Here is a 20,798-nt window from a genome sequence, read left to right on the forward strand (position 1 = left end):
GCTAACTCATTTAGGTATTCTGGGAGGAAAGGACCGCAGTAGGAGGGTGGCCCATTTGCAGGTAAGCTCGCTGAGCTGTGGGATTTCACTTGTCTGACATAATACAACTATATAATAAGAATTGGGGATTTAAATCTATGTCTGCTGGCTTCTGTGCTTTCTCAACTTTTATTTCCCTGTCACTCTCTCCACCCACCCTCTGCACCTCCTAGTTCTGTTTTCTCCTTTTTATAACACTTGAGATTTTTCTTATATATCACTAGGAAAGTTAGGATGGTAGAACTAGTGCAGGAAGAAGACACAGCTATCATTTTCATGTGCTCAAATAAGGTTGATCATAAATACTCTGTGCATCTAAACCCTACTAAATAATTATTCAAGCTCAGCATTAGTTATTATGTTCCTTAAAAAAAAGTTAGCAGAAAGAAAAGACAGATGAATCAGAGATGGGAGGAGAGTGAAGGCTTGGCTCACAGTTGAGTAGGGAGGAAGGCTGAGAAACAGGTAGGAGGCTGAGGAGCAGAAGGCCAAATATTTAAGTCTTATTTCCCTGTCTTTATTGTTTTTCCCTCCTGACCTTCTTGTAGTGTCTATGCAGCTGTGACCCTACCCGAGTTCTAGAATACCCAGGAGTCCCATTGTGCTTCCCTTTACTTCTGTGTGGAGGGAACAGCAACCGAACGTTCCCCTTAAGGGCTGCTTTTCAGATCGCAGGCATCTAAAAATGCTTTTTGATGTTCTCCCAGGATAACCTATCTTCAGCCAGGTGCCTTGTTGACTTTCTATAAAGCTGCAGAATAGAGCTTTTCATGAAGTTATGTAGGGACCACTCCCTCACCTTAATCAAGCTTGTGTTCAAGGTCACTTGTTTCACCACTGCTGCTCATGATGAGCTCCCACTGGATCTGCCGGTGCTGGAAAAGAGTCAGGAAGCACTAGGCTTGCAGTCTGTCGTGGAGCTTGACCCTGTGAGCTTCCTATAGGTCCCTTTTCATGTGCTCGCTTTCTCATTAGTAACTTCCATTGTGGACATTTGCTTCATCGGTGCTTGGCAGGGTAGGGCTGAGGCAGTGTGGGCAGTGGGTGGGCAAAGAGGTAAATCTGTGCAGAGACATTCTCTGGCCCCCACCCTCCTGCTAGAATTCAACAGCCAGCTGGCTGGCGCCGTGTCTGTGGTCTGTGGTCACAGTCCTTGGTCCGGCCTAAGTTGATGAAAACTTCTCTTGGAAATAGTTAGTTCTAAAGCTCACTTGAATAACAAATCTAGTGTGAAATAGATCTTATCCTGTTTCCCCACCACCAGTCACTTTTCAGATTTCATCCTGGAATACAAGCACTCCGGGTAAATTTAGTTTGTCTACGGAGAAGCGCTATGTATTTTTAATGGCCAATAGCAATTTATCTGTGAAATCTGTTTTCCACCACTCTCTGTAGCCTAGTAAATGGCTCAGTGAATTGTCTTTTCCATAGCCAACAATGCTTGCTGATGCTTTTCCAAAGAGCCACACAAACCAAGAAAAATATATCATGAATGTTATTGAAAGTAAACTGGGTTTTGAGACAATGAAAACATTTTATTCATTTAAATGAAAGCATAATGGCAGTGGCCTGCTTTTAATTCACGTGGTCCATGAAATTGAAGCAATGCATTCATCTTGATTCTTCATGCTCATTGTCCCTATTTTAAAATGGTCAACTTCAATTGCCCATTATTTGCTTAAGTTGTTTAGCTTTGAGTCTGTTCTTCACCAAAATTTAAACAAGCGTATTGAAATACCAAAGATTAGCACGTGGCCAGCAGTTCCCTTTAGGGGAGCCATTTATCCCCCCCTGGGTATTCGGAGCCTCCAGAGACATTATCCTCTTTGATAATGAAATTTGGTGCTTACAGATTTGGTAACAAGAAGAGAGTATTTACTAATACTGGCAAAGCTAAACTTTAAAAGTCCTTACCAGAGAGTTAGAAGCCAGAATAGGCAGGTACTTAAAATACAGGGCATATGTTCATTTCATGATTTTTAGAATTAGTATGATTATTTAAAAAGAATAAGATGAGTGACTAACATCTGTTTCAAGTAATTGAAACTGATCAGTTCTAAATTTATTCTGTGAAAAGGCTTATGGCAGCAACTTTGTTTAATTAAGGTAAAACCTTAATAATACTGTTTTACACCCAACCCTTCAAATTAAACTGATGGCTTGTGTTAAAATATCTGCTTTTGCAGTTGCTGCAAAATTTAAAAGACCTCAAATATCTCAAAATACCTCAAAATGGGGGACAAAGGCCTGTGCCTCATCAACAAGGATATAAATATTTGTTTGTGTTTCTATGTCAGGGAGGGACAAATATGTATGTTTTCTAAATGTCCCTTGAGTTGAGCAAGTCAGCACCATTATTCATTCATAATTATTATTTTTTAAAGATTTATTTATGTATGCATACAAGAGCTGGGGTACAGGTCAGAGGTGCAGGGGGTAAGAGGATTCACCAGAGACAGAGTGGGGAACCAAACAGGCAAACTGAATGAAATACACTGCTCTGGGGAGCAGCAAGCAAGTCAGGAGAGGTCTGCTGCGCCATGTGGGTTGCTCCCTGGCCAACTGGGGATTGAACTGCAAAGGCTTCAGATTGCTTCACAGTGTGGTGCTTAACCCTTTGGGCCACCAGGGAGGCCCCACTCATAATTATTTTTAATTGATTATAAGTAGGCTTAGCATGTTTTTCTTTTGTAGAAAAGATCAATAAACTATAGGACTAGGTTATAAAAAAATTTGATTTAAAGAATTTTTCCTAAAGAAATCTGATATTTTCTTTTACAAAGTACATAAAAAGTATACTTTGTATATATTGTATATTTATAAATGGGATGAGGTGGGGGAAATTAGGTTCTCAACAAGGTCTATCATAACCCAAAGATCTTTCAAAAAAAGGGAATTAATGGACCTGGAAGTGAAAGAAAAATGAAAATAATCTTTAATTTTTCAGCTCTTATTTCGAAAGAATAGCAGCCGCTTTGAAAATAAAATATCGTATGCTTATAAGTCCAAAAATTTTCAATAAGAAAGTATTTTTCTATTAAATAGAAATCATAGGATTACTGTTTAAATTATATAAAATTCTGGATTAGCAGAGTACAAACAAAGGAAGAACTCCAGTAAATAGAAGTAGACTGTATAAGCTCAGTTCCAGAGGTACTTCAAAAATTCAGCCACAAAGCAGGATTTTGGAACGCATTGTGGTTCTCGCAACATGGGTAGTAGCTGTCTTCCACATTTGGAAGGCGCGACACATCAGAGCTGCCAGGGCTTCATTTTTCAGAGGAGGCCATGTTGAAATGTCTTAGCAATCTTTCCCCAGAATTTGAGAGTATGATGAATTGGAACTTCAGAGTAAGAATGAGCAGCCGAGCTTTCATCTGGGAGAAAGAGAAGACTCATAAGTGGACATGGATGATCTTCATTTATTTTGTTATTAATGCTTTTGAACTTAAGGACCTCTAGCAAAACAGATATCATACAAAGAAGAGGCAGTCTCTGGGCTGGAATGAGAAAGGATCCGAGGATTTCTGTGGTGGACCTGAATATTGTAGTCGTGTTTTCCCCATGACTTTCTCTGTCTTTCTCTTTCTCTTCTCTCTTTCCATTAAGGGTTACATCTGTACACTGAGTCACGCAAGCTCATTATGTGGATTTAGGAGGAAACACATGCCTCTCATCCCAGTCCAACCGAAAAACAGGCCTTTTGATCTGTGGATAGAGATTCAGAAGTAGTAATGTTATTTGTTCAATTTTTTTCAATATTTGTTTAGGTGTTGCCAAAACTAGGATTGATAACATTTGTCTGAATGAAACATTCACCCCAGAACACAAGGTTTCTGCAGGCAGGCAGCTCCCCCAAAAGAAGGCAGAAGCCAGCTACATCTCCCAAACTCATCCATTACCATCCTTGGTAAAGAGAACTGGGAATATTACACTAATGAATAGTTCTCGAATGATTTCCAGGGCCTGGGGACCTACAAACTCTTTCCAGGAATCCACAAGGTCAAAACTGCTTTTGTAATGATAATGTTACTTGCCATTTTCACTCCCATTTTCTGAGGAGTGTAGAGTAGGGTATTTCCAGCGGTTCTATGACATAAGGTATTGTGACAGATTAAATGCAAAATCCAGAATCATATAGACTTCCATTAAGTCATTCATTACATGGATTTTCCAAGATGTAAAACAATCCACTTTTCTCGTTGAATTGTTTCCTTAACTTTTAAAAAATCCGCTTCAAAATAATTTTCAACTTATGGAAGAGTTACCAAGATATCACTGACTGTTCCAATATACACTCTGCCCAATTTCCTCTGTCAACATTTCACACAACCCTAAGGCAGTGTCCAAAACCTAGAAATTAATGTTGGTACAGTACTATTCGCTAAACTACAGAATTAATATATTTTTTTCAGTTATTGCCAGAATATTCTTATTTTGATCCAGGATTCAATCCAGAATAATACATAGAATTCAGTGGCCATAATCTAATCTGTGAGTGTTTTCATTCTTTCTTTGTTTTCCATGACCTTGATAGTTTTTAATAGCTGTGTTGGGTATTTTGGTGACTGTCTCTTGTTTTGTGCTTGTCTGATATTTTCTCTTAATTGACTGGCGCTTGAATTTAGGAAAAGAATGCTCCGTGGTGGTGAGGTGCTCTACTTTGGGAACACATGATATTAATGTCTCATTACTGGTAGTATTTAACTTGATTGTTTGGCTAATATTGCATCTACCAGGTTTCTCTGTAGCACAGTTACTATCTTTATCATGTCATCAATATTTTTAATTTAAATAATTCTGTAAGTGGTTTCATTTATCCCTCATGTATTTATTCATCTATTCATTTATATCAGTGTGGACTCAGGGACATTGATTTTAGGAAGTTTATTTTATTGTCCAAATTGTTCCATATTTGCCCATTGGGAGTTCTGTCATATTGACACATGTTCCTTTGAGACATGTGAAGAACAATCAGAATTGCTAATCCAGACCCCTGTGCAAAATAAATTTACCAACTAAAGTGTGTACAGTGTTCGTAGAAAATCCTTGTTACCTCACAGTACCCAGTAAACACACACACTACTTGATTTCATGACTTAACTGTTTAGAACTGTAAAAATCAAGACAGTGTGATGTTAAGCACAGGATAGGTATATAGATCATTGGGACATGTAGAAGGGTTTCCAAAAATAGACCCAATCATATATGAAAAAAATCATATATGGAAAGATAATTCATTGGAGAAATGATGCTGTTTTAAACAAATAGTGCTGGTAAAATTGGACTTCCATATGTCAGGAAAAAAAGTTTCAATCTGCACCTTATACTCTACACAGAAATTAATTAAAACACACATCATAGAAATATAAAACTTAAAGGATAAATTTTTCTACATGTAATATACACTGTAATTTTAAAATGATATAAAAGGGCCTCCCTGGTGGCGCAAGGGGTTAAGCACCACACTACGAAGCAATCCGAAGACCCTGCTGCACAAGTTCAATCCCCGGCCAGCCAGGGAGGAACCCACATGGTGCAGCAGACCTCTCCTGTCTCGCCCACTGCTCCCCTCAGCAGTGCATTTCACTCAGTCTGCCTGTTCTACTCCCCACTCTGTCTCTGGTGAATCCTCTCACCCTCACATCTCTGGCCTGTGCCCCAGCTCTTATATGCATAAATAAACAGATCTTTAAAAAAATAATAAAATAAATAAAAATGATATAAGAAAGAAATCTAGTACGGAAATTAGTGATAGACCTACATAAGCAGAAGTTCTTTTATTGGCTTCAAGAACTTTTGTGACCATGAAGGACTCCTTAAAGTGAAATGATCAAGAATCATTGAGTTAATGGACAACCCTTCACAAAAGCAAATGAAAGGGCAAAAGTTTTTCTCTCTCAAAAGGTTGTTTTGATTATTTATTCTCTCAAATTTATGAATAATTCTAATGCTCTCCAAGTTGGTTACCAACTTGGAGACTGCCATGAGCCAAGCACAGCATATATTATTCATACCTAATTCTTATACCAAACACATAGATGAGCTTCAACTCATAAATAAGAACAATGAGGGTCAAAGATCTTAATTTTAATATGCCCAGAGCCACATAAGTGACAGAATTGGAATTCAACCCAATCCTATCTGACTCCAAAACCTCTGCTGGATCCACTGCACCACAGGCAGTGTAAAGTAATCTAGCGGGATAATGCCCTCTGCTCAGGGCCATGGGAGACACTGCCCAAGTCCTGTGATGCAAGCAGAAGTAGTGTCTTTGCCTCCTGGGTCTATTCCAATGGACTAGCTTCCAGGGTGGGAGAGGGGTAGATGACCTGGCAGTGTGGTAGAGAGGGCTGCAGCTGTGAGGTGTGTCTGTGAGGAACCCGTTACCATTTTGGGAGGACGGAGAATGGAGAAGGTGAAGTTTAACAGCCGGGGATACCTCCCTTTTCCCCAGGGTCTGAAGGCCATGACGTAGGGCATAGGTGCCCAGTGATCAAAGATTTAGTGTGCATCTGTGTATTGTACGTGCACCACACAAAGAGGGCTGTTGTCTTGGGAAAGTGAACAGAGAGTTCTCTAAACCCTTTCTGGGATCCTACTGTGCCAAAACTATTTTCATAATCTTTTATGTATGTTCAGTGGAGTTGTCCAAAGGCCGCATGATATGGGAAATGACTACAGATTTGATCTGCAGAAGCAGATAGGAGGATCTGGCTGTCCTCCCTAGGGCAAACATTGAAGAGGTTGCAAAAATGCAGAACAGCATGCCTCTTCCCATTCACTTCATTTTTGTCCTGGAAAATGTGGTTAATTTTCATCAACATATATTATGTTAACATGAAACAGACTTCTTACTATGATTTTTAAGTGAATTAGTAAATGTTTTAACTATTTTCCCATTTTAATTTTTAATATGGTGATTACCTATATCCAGAACCTATGCGAACAAACTAACTATTTGGGTTCTCAACTTTAAAGAATGTACCAGTGTCCTTAGACCAAAAGTTTAAGATCACTAGGGTAACAGAGCCATTTTAGAGATGACTCAGTTGAGGCCCGCAGAGTGGAAACACAATGCCCAAAGCAACTACTCTCTGGCAGAGATTAGACTCAAGACCTCACTTTCCCCATTCCAGATGCTTCCATCACACCATTCTGACCCTCTCTTTTCATCCTGAGTCTAAGCAAGGCCTTTCTCTAGATCTCCATGCTTGTCTACCCAACTTCAGCCACTGTCCCCAAAGGCACATCATCTTTTGGTTTTAAACAAATGTTATCTGACTTTAGTTGTAAATAACGATCACAACTCATCAAACGCCATACTGCCCTGTCCCACCTCCATAGAGATGACATTCTCACCTGGTTCGGACTCACTTTATATTTTTTAAAAAAGATTTATTTAATTATGCATACAAGAACTGGGGTATAGGCCAGAGGCGCGGGAGGGTGAAAGGATTCACCAGAGACAGAGTGGGGAACAGAACAGGCAGACTGACTGAAATACACTGCTGAGGGGAGCAGCGGGCGAGACAGGAGGGGTCTGCTGCACCATGTGGGTAGCACCCTGGCCGGGGATCCAACTGATGCTGCAGTGGCTGCAGACAGCTTCATAGGTTGCATCTTAACCCCTTGCGCCACTGGAGAGGCCCCCAACTCACTTTAAACCTAACTCATTCTCCTCTCTGAAGCCCATTATTGGGAACAGACTTGAATCTCTACATCATTGCAGGGTGGTCCTCATGGAGCATCTCCCCTGAGGCTCTCTTGCTAAATTGTTTCTCTTCTTTAATTCATTGGCATGATAATATATTGCATGAATTTAAAACATCTATAAATGAACTCTGAAAAGCTTCGCCTGTGTCAAGGTTATTTAGAGCGCAGAAGGAATGTTCTTAACATGAAGGGTGGCAGAGAGGATAGCATATTCCTATGTATTCACTCACCAGCAAAGAATGTACGTGCTTTGGAAAGAAAAGACGTCATCTCTATGGATGTCTAAAGAACAGACTCTGCATTCATTGGGGAAGTTTCATCTGCCTTCAGTTGGTGTCCGGGAAAATAAATGTAAAATGACAAAGAAAATAATTCCAAACCTTTATTTTTTTTTTTCAGCTAGCAACAAGATCACCTTCTAAGATAGTCAATATTCAAACACAAGTTCATTTGAATATTGATCATCATTACTTAATGCCTGCAGGCAGCTTCAAAGGAAGATGAATCATCCAGCTCCCAAAATCTCTGCTGAAATGGGAAAGCCTATAATACACTCCTCTTTGCATCAATGTGCCTTGTATGATGCGGCGTGCTGCTGAGGTCACTTCTTCATTACTGAGGTCACTGCACACTCGGGCAATTTGGCTGCCTCTAGTCTCAGTGCTCTGTCTCCAGCTCCTGGGGTGGCACGGCCATGTTTTGAGCAGTCAGAGCTGTTGCCCAAATGGACTAGGCTCTCTGATGAGTCCTATTCCCCATGCAGGTGGTGCAATTCCCTTCCAAATAATGCACCAAATATTTTCCTTGTAGTTTTTCCCCTTCTGACTTTATTTGAACTTCCTTATTTGGTATATTTAATGTGAACACTTGATGGAAGGGAAAGTCCCTTCTGGATTGTGGGAGATTATGCCCCCTAGAAGAGTAGCACTTTCATTGGCATGTGGAGAATTTGATTCTGACCTCTGGCTCATCCGGAGTCCTCAGGAGATCTCAGTAACTGATTTCAATAATATGTGCCTACCTGGGAGGGAGTTTATAACTGCTATGAATTTGTTTTGTTTCCCCTGATGCTTAGATTATTCTGAGAGAATAAATCCCTAACCATGAGGCATGATGTGCTCATCCTGTCCCTCAGGAGTCAGTGCACCTCAGTTGAACCCCAGACCTGCTACAGAGGCTTGCTGGGAACACTTTTCCCGAGAGGCGTCTTTTGCAGAGTGCTGACTACCTGTGCGATAAGGGGAAGGTGATGTGGTTGAATTCCCACCCTTTGACCCTACCAAGAAGGGTCAATTTGCTCCTCCACACTTCCTGTTTTCCACCAGACTTTCCAAGGATGTTTCACTTCACAGGAAGAACAAAACTGTGACTATTGAGTGAATAGAATAAAAAAGGAAAGGTAATGGTTTAAAATTATGTTACCATTTCCATATTTCAAAGTCAACAACTGAGCAAAACATTCTTGCGAGGACTTGCTGCACAGTCAAGTAAGCCATGACTTTCTATGTATCCTGCATCCCAAGGGGTATAAAAATGGGGACTAGAAGAGTCTCATCTAAAACTGAATGCTGCAACTCAGGACTCTTCCTAAGTAAGAAAACTGCAGTTCCTTTCCAGATCCACTTTCATTCGTCATATCAAAATTGTGGGACTCTCCTGAAACTCAGAATGATCCAGGTTCATGTTCAAAACAGAAGAACATGGACAGGTTTGGCAGGCAGAGGTCGTTGACATCATTAGCAAAACAAGTCACAAGGCCAAAGACAAATGATTTCACTCAATGGTAGACACTAGAGAAACAAAACAAAGGACAAAGTCAAAGTAATAACAAACCCTAGAAATCTGACTAGGGTTCATGACATTGACCTGAAGAGGAGGAAACCTGTACTTCTGAATCATGTGCCGTGTTGTCAACTAATGTTATCTCAATTAAAAAAATATATATTATATATATTCCCTATATGTGTGTGTATACATATATAAAGTTTTAACTAAACAGTTCATAATTCAATGCCTCTGGGAATCACCAAGCTTTCCAGAAGGGAATGCATGAGCCCTTCAACAGGCAGCTCCAGGACAGCCGCACAATGACTTGAGAACTTTGCCAAGTGCGTGCACGTGGCTGATGGCAGATGTGAGCCTGCGCGCATGCGCTTGCTGTTACCCAGGCCCGCGCAAAGCGGGGATGTGGGGGAGCGCAGCCCGCCTACCCACATCTTGCTGGGATTAAAGAAGGGGGAGCCCCCCAAGTCAGCTCACTTCAGCTGAATGAATTCACTTCAAATTCCCTTTACCTCATGCTGGACAAAACAGACTGAAAAACAAAAGCTTGATAAGCTGACAACAGAGAAAAAGTTGTTTTCCTTTAATCAAATCTCTTTGTGCCTTATTCCTTCACAATAATGTTGCACTTTATTCACAAAGAACTTAACTTGAGGTTCCAGGGGGTTGTCTGGGGTGGGGAAGCCAGCACCTGAAGCAGAAAGCAACCCCCCAAGGGCGAGGGCACAAGGTGTCAGGCTCCCCTGGTGGGAACCAAATAAGACATCAGGGTAAAAATAGTAACAGTACAAAACACAACAAAGCAAAAACGGACAATTATAAATCAGAGACATCCTGCAGGGGAGGAGGCGGGAGAGGGATCAGAGGGAGGGAGGGAGGAGCCCAGGGGACTGAGGTGATGGTGCACGGGTGCCTTGGGGAAGGAAACTCTATGGGGACTACACCTGAGGGGGTGGGGAGGAAGCAAATAGGGTTTAAAAATGAACAATGATGTCAAAAATTAAAAAAAGAAATTAAAAAAGGAAGAGCATTGACGCTGCAGTTCTGCACACTCACTTCTTATTTTTCACAGGAATCCCGCTGTCTCCTGTTGATTGTTACACCATAAAAATATTCTATTCAGACTCCAAATGCTTTGGCTCCAATTAGCTTGGGAGATGAATTGTGTCAGACCTGTGCACTCAGAAGGCAATTTAGAAATAAAGGTGGGAAAGTGGAATTGTCCTTTTTTTCTTTCTCTCTCCTTTCTTTCTTTCTTATTTTTTTTTTATTTTTTTGGTATTTCCATCAATGAAAAACCAGATGGGATTTTAGGAATACATAGTACACACTCACAATCCTTGCTAAGCTTGAATAGAATTGGTTAAGAAAGAATTTATCAACAAATGAAAATAGCATAGCACACATGTGTTGTTTTCTAATTAAAATCTGTAAAAAAAAAAAAAAAACACTAATAAACACCAAATGGAGAGGTCTGGATAGACCCATGCATCAGCCAACACGCACATAGGCTCCTTCATGCGTGGAGCCACAGAAGTAATTCCCTGGTGCTTGTTTGTTGACTCATTACTGCCTCAGAAAAGCCAGGGACCCACAGCAGCTCAGGCAGAGCTGTGTGAAGACACTACCTTCAAATGCAAGCCAGATCCTGGGGTAGTGAAAGCAGGACTGGGGAGTCTTGTTTTCAAAGGGACATTGTGCTTTTGGGGGCAGGAGTGAGCTTATCAGAGGTTTCTGATCAGGCTCTGGGTCTTGGCCTAGTAGGAAAGGCTAAATGGGGCCACGTGTTTCCAGAAAGACTGAAAACAATGGAGTGAAAAGAGACCAATAGAAGCCAGAGACTAGAGGGAAAGTTGCTAAGCCGGTCCTCCTCAGGATAAGAATGTGGAATCAAATTTGAGAAACTGGCACAAACTATAAATTAGAGGCTGGGAGAAGAACCAGGGACCAAGGGGATGAGGTGGAAACAGAACTACAGTAAATAAAAATATTTCATTCAGTTTTGCTGAATGAAAGTAGTTTTGCTCTAATTAGGTTGGGGGTTAAAACACGTGATGCTTATGAGGTGAAGATGAATATGTAAATGGAGTATGTTGCAAATGAGTTCAAGACACAGACTATAAATGAGGCAGGCGAGGAGGGAAGCAGCAGAGGATAAGCTGTGACCTGGTTGCGCATCCCAGGCCATAGGACACCTTGTGTGAAAGCAGAGGTTGCACTGGCAAGGGAGTTGCAAGACCCAAAAACTAGGGAGGGGACTCTGGATATAAAGGTAAGGCCTGAACCATTTCACAAACCCTAACATTTTAGGAAGTTTGGTTGACTTTATTTTTTGAAGGTGGTTTATTTAGCTTCTGTCCTTTTGTTAAGCTCCAAAGAGGAAAATGGTGATAAAAATATTTACTCAAATAGGTATTACTGCCTTCAATTTCTCCACTCCTTTACGCCAGATTCAAGACACTGACACATTATGAAAAAACAAACATGTCAACAAACCCAACTTGGGTTCTAAAAACATTGAAAAACAATGTTGCTACTCCTTGAAGGGAACTTGGAGAGACCTATCCAAGTGCAGATCTTTTAAAAACACAGTTTTCTGAGCCTCCCTGGTGGCACAGGGGTTAAAGACATGGCACTGTCAAGCTATCACCAGCCACTGTAACATGAGTTCAATTCCTGGCCAGTTCGATCCGGCACATGGTGGGCTGACCTCTCCTGTCTCTCCTGCTGCTCCCCTCAGCAGTGTATTTCGATAGATCTCCCTGTTCTGGCTCCCCACTCTGTCTCTGGTGAATCCTCTCACCCCCCCGCACCCTCTGACCTATACCCCAGTTCTTGTATGCATAAATAAATAAATCTTTAAAAAAAAAAAAAAAAAGAGAAAAACGGACAAAATCACCTGTTATAGCTGAGTCCTCAGCCTGGGTGCGTGACACCCCTTGGGAAGATCTGAAAAATCGGAATACCTGTGTCCCACCTCAGAGATGCTGGTGTAACTGGTCTTGATGCAGCCTGAGCATCAGGATTTTTAAAAACCTTTCCAGATGATTCTAATGTGCAGCCAAAGTTGAGAACTGCTATTTTACAGTTTGGCCCCTGCTAACTCTGCTTAGTGAAAAAAAGATGTGAGGTGTATCTGCAAGTGAAAAGTGTAGCTGTAAAGCAGAACATCAACTGAGCCCAATGGGGACTAGAAGAGCTAATTTTCCACCTTGCTGTGCTCCTGGGGACATAATAGGCATTGATTGTATCAAGACATCAGGTTTTTAAAAGAGCAACATTTCATCTTGCACTTGAGTCTCTGATGGCGAAGGTACATAGTCAGTGGATCTAGATAAAAGTGAAATGATTGCAAGCCCTCGGGTGTTTAGTGAGTATGTAAAAGTTTATGGTTTCTTGAAATGTGAACTAGCGAGAGTCTCCAACCTCACAAATGGAGTCATTAACAGCAGGCGAGCCAGCCGCTTGCAGGAGAGATTTGTCTTTTCTTGGTGTTGCAGGAATTGATTTGTGCATTTTCGTGATTTCCACATATGTGAAGTCCCAGCCATAATATTGCATTTCCATTAACTCTGAGGATTACATTTGTAGGTTCTGGCATGGCTTTCCGCTATAGTCCCCATGCTGGTGAGGCCTTGCTGTTCAACACGGACCTATAAAATGTGTTATAATGATTATAAATTAAGAAAAGAAATGAAAAATAAAACCCGTCACAAAGACATTTCAAAATGAGGTAAGATTTGAAGTGACTTTGGCACGTGCCGAGTTCTACAAAGTCAAGTGCAAAAAGATTTTTGTAAATCAAAGTCATATTTATGGATCAACAAATGGAGAGGGTGAGTCTACAGCAAAAGTGGTTTTACAGAAACAATTGAGGCTTGCTTGTCATTTAACTTGTGCATCCTGGAGCCATGCAGGCACTCATGAACTCTCTCGGCGGTGTCTTTAGCAAGCTCAGGTAGTTATATAAAGATATCTGAATTGCAGGCAGGGGCCATACCAACAAAATATCCAATTTCTACATACTTAAACTACATTTAATGACCCCAAATAATACCATCACCATTCTTCTGAAGAATAAACTTACACACGCGAACTCAAAATTAAAATGAAATGTCCCAATCACCTCATCCTACCGCATCAGACCCCAAGGCCACCCGCAGACAGGATGTCTATTTCAAGTCCAAGAAACATTTCCCAGCTTACATACCCCTTAAACTTTCTTTTTCTCCTTGTAAGTGAAAAGCTCTGTATAGTAGCGGTTGAGAGATTAGCTTTGCAGTTGAGAAAAGTTGGGTATGACTTAATGCTGCTGTCCACTGGCTGTGTGACTAAGACAGTCATTTGTCTTCCTGGAAAATCAATTTTTAATTTTTAAAGTGATGATAAGAACAGCTTCCTACTTTATAGGATTGTTATGAAGAGCCAGTGAAATCATGAATGTGAAATCATGAATGTCCACTGCAAATATGGACAGTATAGAATTGTTTCTCTGTACGCATCAGCTATGTGATCATATTTGTACAGAATTCCCCACCATCTGGTATCTAGTAGAAGGTAGATGTCAGAGATAAGGAATATTAAAGATGACTTTTCAATATTTTGCTTAGTATCTATGTCTCCTCTTTCTTTAGATCATTTTCTTCATTGTGAAGAGTCTCTTTCGGGTTTACTTGACTTGAGCTAAGTCAATTTTGGCATTTTCCTAGTTGTAGTTGTCCAACCTTCTTTTGTTAGTTTTCACCTTGAGAAGTACTAGGGGTGTGTGTGTGTGTGTGTGTGTGTGAGAGAGAGAGAGAGAGAGAGAGAGAGAGAGAGAGAGAGAGAGAGAGAAAGAGAGCAAGAGAGAGAGAGAGAAGGAAGAGGAAGAAGAAGAGGAATAAAATACTGGCTTAAATTTTGGTAAAGTGAGATCCCTGGAACTTCACAGCCCCATGATTAAACTAAAGGTGAAGCTGGGACAGTGGCAGGTGGAGCACCTATGGCCTTTTTACCTTGATCACCTGCAGTGAATGCACACTCAATAAATATTTATGAGACAGACTAATGAATTAGCCTTACCCTATGCTGTCCTGACAAATACTTGATTGAAAAAACAAGGACAAATTTTGCTTTAAATAACTCAATTCTGAGGGAAGTTACTAATATTTGTCTTGCAAACACTGGCTTCATAGCATTCAGCACTTCCTAAGTAGTTTACCTGTGACTAAAATCATCACTAGCGTGTTGGCTGCAAACTTCCTTATGAATGAAACGGACAGTTTTTAGAACTTGGGAGCTGCCCAGCACACAGGCCCCTTCCCCAAGTTTGGGAAATCTTCTAGCAGATAAGTCTTAATTGGAAGTGGAGAGCCCACTCTCAATAGCCCTTATTACCCTATTCTCTAGAACCCTAGCAACTGGCAGGGATCCAAACTCAGCTTCATAGATGCTCCCCAGGGAGCATTGACAACACCTTCTGCAGGTAGGAGAAGGGCTGACCTCCAATCTCTAGTCTTTAGAGAGGTGAGGAGTTCCTCAGCCACATGGTGCAGCTCTGTGCTCCAAGGGGGTTGTGCCTAAGTTCTCCTTAGATTTCCGCCATTTTCTAAATCTGGTTCTCTGGACTTTTGGTTGAGTCTGTAATCCATTAGGTGTTGTACCAATCCATTCCTTTCTGCTTAAGTTACCCGGAGTATCCAAGAACTCTGCCAGTCACAGTAAGGTTGGATGTGAAAGATGTTCGAACAAGGGCATATGCTCTTCTTAAATCAAGCAACCTTTGAAATCAATTGCTGTTATACTTTTATTTAATTAATGCTAGTCAAGATTTTCTGTTCATTTTTATATCCCACACTTATCCAGCGTCTAGCATGGGGTGTGCACTCAGTAAATTTTTTGTTGAATGAATGAAGGATGAAAACGCAATAACTAAAATTAACTTGAGATGAGCCTGTCACGAGGTCAGGCGTGCATGAGATGGGTGAACTGGGAGACAGCTGAGTAGGAAATTTCCAGGCTATAGCAGCTGCAGAGAAATTAAGCTTGTGGTTTATGTCCCCATGAAACTTACAATCTAGCTAAGAAGAGGAGAGTGACATCCAAGAAACAATTTGTGAGCAACAAAAGACAAAATTGTATATACACAAGGGGTAAATGAGGAAAAGTGATGGAAGAATGTACGTATTGTATATGTTTGACATTCCTCCTTTGGTGTTATTCTGTCAAATTATCCCTCATTTGCCAAGCATAAAGATGTGGGTAGGAAACGATCCAGGACAGAATATCCATGTTCTCATTGTATTAATTTTGAATGATGTCAGTTGAAGCATTGCTCTCTGGGATCTGTTTATTGACAGTACCATAATACCAGGTTTGTCTGCTGAGGTTTGGTTCAGAAATAGTTATTGTGCTCTCTAATTAGAGAAGACAAGGAACTAGAAGGTCTGTTCTGTGACATCCCTGAACCCAGTCAAGCTCTGTAGAAGCCACTGAGCTTTCCTGGGGAATCCTCTGTCCCCATATGTGTCCGTCAGACACATTCAAATCAAGATTATTTAAAAAGTATTTAACATAGGGAGTATTTTCAAATGATATAGGAAAATCACAAAGGATCATCAAATATCCTAGGACTATTACCTGCTCTAGGCCCAAGAAGAAACGAGAAAGGAGTAAGTACAAAATCCTGGTAGGAGATAGTGATAGCCACGTAGAAATGGGCAACTAAGTTCAACTGTCACCTTGACTCCAAAGAGTCAGCTTTCCCCAGGAAATCCTGCTGAAAGAGAACCTGTAATATAAACACCTGGCCTAACTCTCCTCTCTAACACATTAAATAAACCTAACCTCAAGCCAGTGGATTAAAAAAAAAATCAATAGTAGATTCCATTTAGATCATCCACCAGAGACAGGGGAGCAGGGAATAGTGGGAAATTAAAATGGAGGAGAAAAAGAACACTACATAGGACACTACAGAGCAATGGTTTTCAAAGGGTATATGAGGATTTTGTATATAAAGGCTATACCATCAAGTTCCAGATCCTTCAGTTACATTTGCGTTTTTTTCTAATAATAACTTTCCTGCAAATGTGCCTTTAGTTGAGGTTATTTATTTCCCACCTCTTGTTGGAACAGCTAACCCATCTAAATGTACCTCTTATCCATATTAATATAGTATCATGAAATACGAAAACCTTTGAAGTGACTAACAGGCACAATTTGAAACATTGGTGTCAGCAAACTATCTTTCATCAAAATTTATCATGTGTTAAATTTATTATGATCTGTTTTTATATACTAGTAAATCTACGATGATTACACAAATCGGAACAATATATATTTCTTTACATTTAGAGTGTTGATTGCCAACAGAGGTACATTATAACTACTTGGAGAGATTTAAAGATATCTGAATGTCAAGTTACACCTCAGACCAATTAAATAAGAATCTCTAAGGGTAAGACCTATATATATGAGCAACCTGTAAAGTTCCTTAGGCAATTCAATTTCAGTCAAATGTGAGAAACACTGAAATGCTCAATAGACATGTGCATAGAGAACCTATGTCACACATGGAGAGAGTAAAATTAAAATATGTGAATAAATCAATTCAAGAAACAAAAGGAGCAATATAAAATGTCTACTTATAGAACTATTTTCAAATGAATAGTCCAACTTATCAAATCACTGTCTTTGGCTCTGATGGCATAGCTTTGAGCAGACCGTGCTTCTGATGCAGCAACTAGAACAACTGGATAAAGTGCACATAAAATTTCTCTTGCAGGTCATCAAAGAGATGCCAAAGTAACTCAGGTTTAATGAGTCAAAGCCTCAGAGAGAGGAAAGGGGACCTACATTCTTTGAAATAAATTTCAAATTGAGGCATCTGCTAAATGTAGCCCTCGAGTGCATGACATTACAAATGGAAGTAGAACATCGCATAGACAGTGCTGACATCAGCACAGCCTTAGGCAGTTTAGGGGCTCGGGAGACAGAAATCATATTAGGGATCCTAATGTTGGTGGTTCGAAAGCTCCACCTCTCTTACCTCTGTGAGTCTCGTAGTGCCATTGGGAATGGCCACTTTCCCTGATCCACCCAGCTTTTCACCCAGCATTGGACTCTGGAGGTAACTACAACACATGTGAGACCACTCGGAGAGAAACCGGGCTTCCCAAGCACTGAGTGAATCAGCAACCACAAGTTTGCATTTTGGAAATAGTTTTGGTAGTTGGAGAAATTACCCTGAGCTGCCAGGGACTGTTATCTCTAAGTGGAAAGGAGTCATCCGAGGGTGAGGTGGAGCAGAATGAAATCCGGGGAGAAGAAGTAGCAATTAGGCTCACTCAACAGCAACATGGGAAAGGTTAGAAACAAATATTCCACTGAAACTCAACAGGACTTGGAGCCAAAAATTCCTGGACAACCACATAAGCAAAACCTCTCATTTCACAGATAAGGGGCCCAGGAGTTGTTATTTAGTCCAGAGCCACACAAGTACGTCAATGACAGGACTACACGACTCCACAGCTCTGATTCCACACTATTCTAGAGGTTTCCAGGACACAGTCTGCTCAGCACTGGCATGATGGTCTTCTCTGCTAGGCCTGTTCAACATCTGGACTCTTCATAAGCATAATCAACTATGTAGCAAAACTCCCAGAAAATCACAGGGGAAAAACTTGTCAGAAGCAAAGTTACCCTCATTATGTGTGTGCGTGTGTGTGAGTGCTTATTTGGAGGTGGGAAGGTAGAAACTGAAGTTTACATCAGTGGGTCATTGTTTGGTGCCCAGGAGATGGGATGCTCTGGAGTACGCGCATGTGAAGGGAAGGGGCTAATTTACTGACTCTCTTACCCTGATGTGTGGGGAATAGAAGAAGGCTGAGAATAAAGAGATTATGAGCTGTAATGAAAGCCCAAATAAGTGTGAAAATGATAAATGATAATTTTGCTGCTAGATAGATGATTTTTTTTTTTACTTTTTTTTACTTTAACCAGTCTCAGCATCATCCTAGAGGTGCCCATGTGTGTGTTGGCTCAGTCATCTTTGCAGTCTTGTGGCTCCTTGACCTCATCCTCTGATCCTCCAGACCCCCTGGTCTAGATGTTGTGACTACCAGAAACTGTTGTCCCAGTAAAATATCACTCTAAAATTCTCTCTCCAATTCTTCCACTTCTCACACTAATTTTGTCTGTTCTGTGAAGGCTCCTGGCCCACCAATACTTGCCTGCCTGGTGGCATAGGGGTAAAGTCTCAGCCCTATAACCCCTGAGGACTGAGTTCGATCCCTGGCCAGCGAGCTGACCCACATATGGCACAGCAGACCTCTCCTGTCTCGCCCGCTGCTCCCCTCAGCAGTGTATTTCAGTATATCTGCTTGTTCTGCTCCCCGCTCTGTCTCTGGTGAATCCTCTCACCCCTGCCCAGGACCTCTGGCCTATACCCCAGTTCTTCTATGCATCAATAAAGAAATACATTTTTTAAAAAATAAACAAAGCATTCATCCAGTAGTAGGTCATCTTTACTGAGATCAGGAGGTGATAAATGTCTAGGCCTGTGCATTATGTTTCTAGCATTCTCTTAGTGGCGACTGATACTAGTTCCACATTCCAATAATAAAATGCTGATTGTCAGTAGTTAACAGTGCAGATTTAACCAACTGATACCATGTGGGTTTTCAAAAATCCCAATCTTTTCACATCCAAAATTTCTAAATGTCAACTTTAGGGTTGCTTCTAAGGCACATCTGATATCTAGGTTACGTCTACAACGGCTCTCAACAAAAACCCCACATATTAGGGGAAGGCAATCCTAATGTGGACCGCATCACAGGAGAGATATTTTCTACCCCCAGCCTGGTGGCCTTTGCAATGTTTTGTCTCATAAATTTGGGAGAGACACTCAGACGCCCTATGCCTTCCTTAGACAGTTGGGCCTGACCTTGGAGACCTTTCACTCACAGAGAGGGGTGGAGTAGAGAGAACGAGGACTTTTGTTACTACTGTCTTAACGCAAGTCCCTCATAATCTAATTACTCCATGTGGCACATGATGAAATGACCACACTTGGGCTTCTATCCTGAACTTGCTTGGACCTAAAGGACAAAAGCCCTTGAGCTAGGCCAGGCCAATCCCCTTGAATGGCGCCTTCTCTCAAAGCTATTTCGCCTTGTGAGAAATAACAGCATAACTCATTATTTTTCTTTGTTGAGTCTGGATAAAGATGCATGTCATCTGAGAGTTTATGAAGTAATGCACACTCGCTCCTAGTATGGCGAGTAACACACAGTAAAAAAAAAAAAAAGAAGCACAGGAAAGTTTTTCCATGTTCATAGGAAATTCGAAAAGTTTAGGGTAGGGTTTAGGTATTTTAAAAAATGTCTTTGTATGTGTTTTATCTTTTTTAAACAGTCATAAGAGGAAAACTTTTTGCAAAAGTTCAACCATGTTTAGAATTTATGATTATTTAGTACCTAGGGTGTTTTGAAAATTCCAAGAAAGAACAGGAACCTCTCCTTTTGCACGAATTGTCAGGGCTTCCTCTGATGTTTCTGTGGTTCTGAGCACCACTGTACAGCAGACTCCAGAACCATACACAGAGTAAATTCGATGTGACTCCAATGAGTTGGGATCTGAACCAATAAATTACCTTTATTAATGCTTTCAGGGAAAAAGTTCTCATTTTTATTACATTGTTTACCTCCTGACAAAGGCAGCAACAACACTGAACAAGAATACACCAAGGAAATCTGGGCCCTTGGCAGCCCAGCTCACTCCCTGAAAGCGTGATCCACTCAGGACTGGCCTGGTCCAGCTCGCCCACTCCTGGGCTCCAGAGCAACCCCTCCACCACCACCCCCTGCCCCCTGGGCTTGAGCTGCCTCCCTTTGCTTACCCTGACATTTTCTTGGCTTTCGTTGCAATTTTGACACATAAATCCCACTTGTCAAATGATATTGTAAAACAAGCATCCAGTGTCAGCACATGGCTGGATAGTCTGGGGGCCAGAGAGGGAGGCCAGAGAGGGAGAGCAGAGCGAGGAACACCTCCGCCAGGCTTTCATCTTTCTCCAGCCATCTGCAAGTAATTCGAAACCAGTTTCCAAGCAGCGAGGTTATTTGGCTTGGTAACACAAGCACAGCAAGAAGAAAGGGCCAGAGTCTTCAGAACCTGTTAACCCTGTAAGGAGTAGATAGAACTGCCTAGTTTTAAGTCCTGCCTCAGGCCAATCCATTAGTCCTCAGTCAGATGGTGGGAAGTCTCTTTTCAGTTACAAATCA

The sequence above is a fragment of the Talpa europaea genome, assembly GCF_964194135.1.
Source record: "Talpa europaea genome assembly, chromosome: 10".
Classification (NCBI taxonomy): Eukaryota; Metazoa; Chordata; class Mammalia; order Eulipotyphla; family Talpidae; genus Talpa; species Talpa europaea.